The following is a 6,400-nucleotide window of genomic DNA, read 5'->3' on the forward strand; positions in this document are numbered from 1 at the left end:
TATAAAGTTATAACTTGACATTAATAGGCAAATAGCCATAGGCCCATAGTATCCAATTTGGGCCGAATGTAGAATCAAAACTTCCATTGTACTTGTAACCTGTATGGAACCCAAGGCCTATTAGCAGATAATTTCCAAAAGAAAAGTCATAAATGGCAAAAACCACGAATCACACGTGGCAAACTCTGATTGGTTTAATCGATGTGGCAGCTACCATACCTAACGCCAAGAAGTTCAACGCCACGAAGTAAGCCCTCTTGTTGATTGTCTTCGTTCTTCTCTCGTAAATATCGGAACTTCGAAGCCAGAGGAGAACGATATCGGAACCTTTTGATCTACTTGCTAAAGGTTAGTCGATTATCTTCCTTCTTCACATCGTTTTATATTTTATTTGTTCATCAATCATGGAATTTTGTTTTAATTTTTTTGATAATTCAATCTTGATTTGGAGTTAGTAAAACCAATTTTAGTTTATGCTAACTGTAGATCTGTTTGTGATTACATATATAAGCCCGATGAATGAAATTTGCTTAGTTAGATCGTTCTTTATATATACTGTAGCCCTCGATTTTGCCAAAATCGTTGATCGTTAGTTTTTTTTTTTCAGGATATATAAATAAATTGAGTTTATCCATCTCTTTTGCTTTTTGTTTATCCACAATGATTGAATTGGTTGAATAATCGATGAAGTACTTTAAATTTATCCGCTCTGCTTCTCCGATCTGCTTTTGAATTTCCTTGTTCTTCGGTTCGAATAGCTAATCTAGATCGCAAATACTTGCTTGGAAATCGTAACTTTGAAACTGCAGTAAATAGCTTGATCTTAGGGCTACAATTGTAATGATTACAAGATGTATTCACTTCTGAGAAATATGTTTGTACTAAGTAACTTCTCATGGAAACAATCCTGATCTCCTTGTCTGTCCATGATTATGAATTCTACAAGTATTATTGCTACATTCATGAACCAATCAGAAGTTTTTGTAGTTCTGTAGCTTTATTTTTGCTTTCTTGTCCAACATTTTCAATATTGTAGCAAGCCCTAATTGCTAAAAGAGAAGATATGTAAATTCGGATTAATAATTTATGGTTACATGGTTTTGAGCAGAGAATGGCTTTGAATGGCGGAGCTCCACCACGAGGAAGTGCAGCTGCGGCGGCAGCCAACTTACGAAGAAGGAGGACCGGTGGCGCTACCGGAAGTTCAGCTCCAGGTGGAACTGCGGGAAACATGCTGCAGTTTTACACAGATGATGCACCTGGATTGAAGATATCTCCAAATGTTGTGCTTGTGATGAGCATTGGATTCATTGCTTTTGTTGCTGTTCTTCATGTCATGGGTAAGCTCTACTTTGTTCGTAAGGAGTAGGCTTAAGAAAAAGAGAGTATCATGTAGTCCAAAGATAAAGTTGATGACTAGTTTTGATTTTCTTTATAGTTTGTACTTTTTTGTTGGATTATATGGCAGAGATTTTATTTCGTTTGAAATGTTTTTGAGTTGATATTTTTACTTATAATTAGTTTATGGATTAATGAGTATGCAGTAAACAGTAAAAACAGTTATGACACCTGAAAAGACCTGAATGCCCTAAAGTCCTTATTATCAACAAATGTAGTTTAACAATCGTAATTCCCATTTTCAAAGGTTGGGGTTTGATTATATTGGTGCTTCCACCCTTATTTTGTATGGATGTGTTTGGGTGAGAGTGGAATTATAAGGGTAATATAGCCATTGTATAATCCGATTTTAACTAATATATTTTCTAGGGGCATGTTTGTAACTTACGTGGTTGATATTTACCTAATATGTTTTATTTTTTCTTCATGTAATTAAAAAAATTTCATGTAAGTTATCATTAACTACTATAATAGGTTAAACAGGTTACAAATATTTACATGGACACATTCCACTCTTGTCGAAAAGAATATAGTCCAAGTCAGATCTGACAGTTTGTGTTTGCGTGTCATATACAGGAAATCTAAGATGTTAAAATGTGTCATGTTAAAATGTGTCTATGTATCAAAAATGTACACGACATAAAATTAATCTAATGTAACATGTGATGTTACACGAATAAAACACGTTTTTAATTGTGTTACGTGAAAACACGGATTTTTAAATGACTTTTTAAACCACTGTAAACCATCGTACATGAAGCAAAAAACATGTCAAAAGATGTTAATTTGTGTCTATGTTTGTCTTATATGTGTTTAAATGGGTAAATTCATGTCTAACATATGTAAGACACAAAACATGCATTTGAAATATGTGTTGACACGATTAAACACGAAACAAGAATTTTAAAAGCCCAGACACGAAAAATTTATGTTGTCTTCGTGTCGAGAATCCTCATATGTAGTCCAGAATAGTCCACTCCAAAACAACCTAATATGATATGACTTATGTTGGGTGAAAATACTAATAGTATGATATATCTTATGTTGGTTGGAAGTTATTATATGCACTTGTGATCGGCTAACCGATTTTAATAAGTAATAATAACTTAAGTGAAAAGAATTCCAAATTATTAAATGTTTTTCCGAAAAATAAAAATCCCAATGACTTTTCAAATAAAAGAAGATTGAATATGTAAGACTTGTCTAAATAATATAGCGCCGTTAGAAAAACTAAATAATCTAAGCAAGACATTCATGAAAATGCAAAAACTATATGTGTGAAAAAATAATGACACAAGTGTAAAAATATCCATAAGATAGGGCTCAAACAATTCAAGTTGAGGTTTTAAAAACTTAAACTCAAACTCATTATATGTTTTGATTGTTTTTTTTTAAATTGATTTCAACTTGATAAAATCCTTCTAAAACCAACTTGCAGCACTCATTAAAGATCTGGCCACCCCAAAAATATATTATACACATATTTTACATAAAAAAAAGCTACTATCTTATTCAAAATTATAAACCACAATCATTACAATTACAAGTTGAAAAACAAAAACACATTATACATTTGAGTTTTGATATATTTTAAGCCACTTTATATTGTTAAAAAACTGTAGCAGACTCATATTGAATCAGTATTAATGAAACCAACACACACGTATATACATGTATTGCACATATCTAAGTAGATAGACATACAAACACATAAAAACATAAAAACTTATTTTTGTACAAGAGTTATTTACTCATATTGAATCACTATTAATGAAACCAACACACACGTATATGCATGTATTGCACATATCTAAGTAGATAGACATACAAACACATAAAAACATAAAAACTTATTTTTGTACATGAGTTATTTTTCCGACAACCCCTGACTGGTTGGCCCACACTGCTCCAAGAGCATCATGTGAGATGTTAATCAGATAAAAAGTGGCCTACTATAGGAGTTGAATCCACATTGGAACTGAAACTCTAAAAACTCTTTGACCTTGCCGTAGGGGCGAAAAGGTAAATTATAGTGTGAAGAAAAGAAGGGAACTTTTTGATTAGGGATGTCAACTGAAACTCTAAAACGAGGTTTAACCTTGCCCTCGCCCCCGCCCTTGCCCCTGCCCCCGCCCCCAATTTTTTAAATAAATATCCTCCATATGGGATCGAGGTCCCACGAGATTTTTTGACATCCTTACTTTTGATTGTACATTTGTTCCAACATAAAGTACAAGTGAGTCGATTAGAGGAACATTGTAGTATGTTCCGGACCTTTCAGCTCCCCTTGATGAAAGAAGTAGTTTGTACTTTAATCCAAAAAGAAATGAAGAAATTTATGGCCTTGTCTGCACCAATAAGAAAAAAAGAAGAAGTGCGAGTAATATTAGAAGAGACAATAAGAAAAAAAAGAAAATTGGATTTTACAATTACTATTCGAAATCATGTACACTATAAAATATTGATCTAAGTCGTTTTTTATATTGTTGACTTTCAAAACAGCAGCAAACTCATGGTCAATGCAAGGTGGTTGACTTATCTCAGCTAGCAGATCCACCTGAAAAAAAAAGATATATACTGCAGTTTGTAATTAGTTCTTGTCACCAAGAATATGTTTGTGTTCGTTACATGGGATAGAAAATTGCAATTTTTGTCTTGTTGACATTAGTCCCAGTTCCAGATCAGTACATGTCAAACACAATACAAAGTCATCATGTTATGTACTATGTAATAAATATAGTGAGTTAAGATAAGTCAAAGACCTTCAAATTGGGAGTGTTTAGGTCAGGAAGACTCATGTTAGCTGAGAACGTGCTAAGAATTATGTTTCTTAGTTGGACACAACGTGAAGCAATGGCTTCACAAAAACTGAAATGATAATAACAAAATAGTCCGGGAAATCATGAACCACCACCAAAAGCACCCTCAGTGTGCCTTTGTATAGTATACGGACCTGAAAAAAGAAACATGCACATTAGTTTCTGATTTCTGAAGCGGAAAATAAGGGCTAAATGCAACAAATTGTTAGATTAAGATGTCTAAGTTTATAACTAAATTGGTATATACATGAATTGAAAGCAAAAACCTTTTTGGGTTGCCCTCATAACTAGTAATTAGGTAGAATGACATTTGGAGAGAGATGCTGATTTATTGATTTATTATATGATTAATGAATTATGATAAATGATTTGTTAATATATTATGTGATTAATATAGTAATTAGAAATAATAATAATTAATTAAGAATTAATTTGAATTAATTTTGATATTAATTGGATTAATTAATAGTGCAAGGATTTAATATGTAATTGTTCAATAGTTGAACAAGAGAGAATTCCAAAACCTTATAGGGCTCGGAAGGTTCTGGGAGGGATCCTAAGAGTATCTAGAATATTCCTTATAGATAATTAAGTGATTGGATAATTACCTAATTTGAAAAAATTAATATTATATTCAAATTAGGGTTTTCTAGGGTTCCATGTATCAACTATAAATAGGACCCTTAGGGCTCCTTATTTTCTTCCACTCCATACTCAAAGGAAGAGCCGAAAAATTTCTTCCACATCTCCTCTCTCCTCTTGTCTTCTAGTTGCTAGGGTTTGGGTAAAAACCATTAAAGACACTAAGCTTTTGGTGCTTGTTTTTCAAGGTTTTCAAGAAGGAAATTGGTGTGATTATTTGCTACAATAATCAAAAGGTATGTAACCCTAATCCTATGTATATTTCGATTATAATAGGCCCCTAATTAGGGTTCTTGATGTTCATTGTTTATTGTTATCAATTAGAGAAAACATAGATCCTTTTCTTGGTTGCATGTGAACTTAAGGATTAAGTTTTTGCACTTCATATGTATTTTAATAACCTATAAAACCATCAATGGTATCAAAGCCATTGTTTTCTATTGACTGTGCATAAAATTGAATGGATCAAATTAGGGCTTGTCGAAAATAAACCCTTTGCCTTGAGAATTTCGACTTTACTAGGGTTCTTGAAACCCTAGCCTCCCTAACCTTATTTTCGAAAATTGTAGGGTTCCCTTCGGGTTTTTTAGTTTCCTTAATTATTATTTTAATGCCTTAAAATTTTGAATAATTAAAACCTGATAACCCTAACCCCTAATTTTGAAAATTAGAAGGGTTTCGAATTAGGATCAAATTTGAATTATTTTATTAATTGTTTAATTGAAAATAATTATTTAATCCCTAAATGATTTAAATTAATTTAACTAATTGTTTAATTAAAAGATAAAAATTAAATTGGTTTAAATTTAATTAATTAAAAGTTTAATTCAGATAATAATATTTAAACCTCGTATTTTGAAAAGTTTTAAAATACACCTTATATATATTATTAAAAGTTAAAAATTACTATATGTATAGGAAAAAAACAGTTGAATCAAAAGTAGACCTCATTCCCAAAACCATGCTATAAAGTGGGTATAAGAAACGACCTATAAAATGATTGTTGAATGGGTGTCCTTTTCACCCATCGCTGTCCTGTGTGGTAAAGGGTCGTTATCCGAACGAATTTTATAGGACATAATTTCATTAAAAGTATAATGATATAAAGTACTAGAACCTTTTTAAAAAAAATCTCAATCTAGTTACTTTAGGAAAAATATGAAATGTATGTTACTCCATGAAAACCCACATCATTCTTTATAATTCATTAGTGGAGCGTGCGTGGCTAAACGACACACAAATTTAGGACTATAAAGTTTAATGATGATATAAATCATAAATTATCATTATTGATGGAGAGCGTGTAGTTAACCGACAAATCAATTTGAGATGATAAATGACATCGAGGTTGTCAAGCGAGTTTGTATGGTTATTCACATCTTGTTTGTGATCCTCGGTATCCCAGTCACAAATAGAAGAGCATAATCCGAGCTTAAACATTCCATTGATAAGATTCAATGAATCTCAAAAGATCTAGGAATTTCATATTAGATTGAAATTGGTGAATTGTTTTACCTACTTTACAAATTCACAATAAGACT

At 31.8% G+C, this 6,400-nt stretch overlaps 1 pseudogene across 1 annotated transcript; it reads left to right on the plus strand.

Moving 5' to 3' along the window:
• Window positions 1–220: 220 nt before the first annotated feature.
• Window positions 221–1,488, plus strand: LOC145106151 (protein transport protein Sec61 subunit beta pseudogene; annotated as a pseudogene). Its single transcript, XR_013707478.1, has 2 exons — window positions 221–348; window positions 1,109–1,488. The product of XR_013707478.1 is annotated as a protein transport protein Sec61 subunit beta pseudogene (transcript).
• Window positions 1,489–6,400: the final 4,912 nt, after the last annotated feature.

This window comes from Lactuca virosa, chromosome 4, assembly GCF_052849685.1.
Source record: "Lactuca virosa cultivar CGN04683 chromosome 4, Lactuca_virosa_CGN04683_v6, whole genome shotgun sequence".
In the NCBI taxonomy this organism is placed as follows: Eukaryota; Viridiplantae; Streptophyta; class Magnoliopsida; order Asterales; family Asteraceae; genus Lactuca; species Lactuca virosa.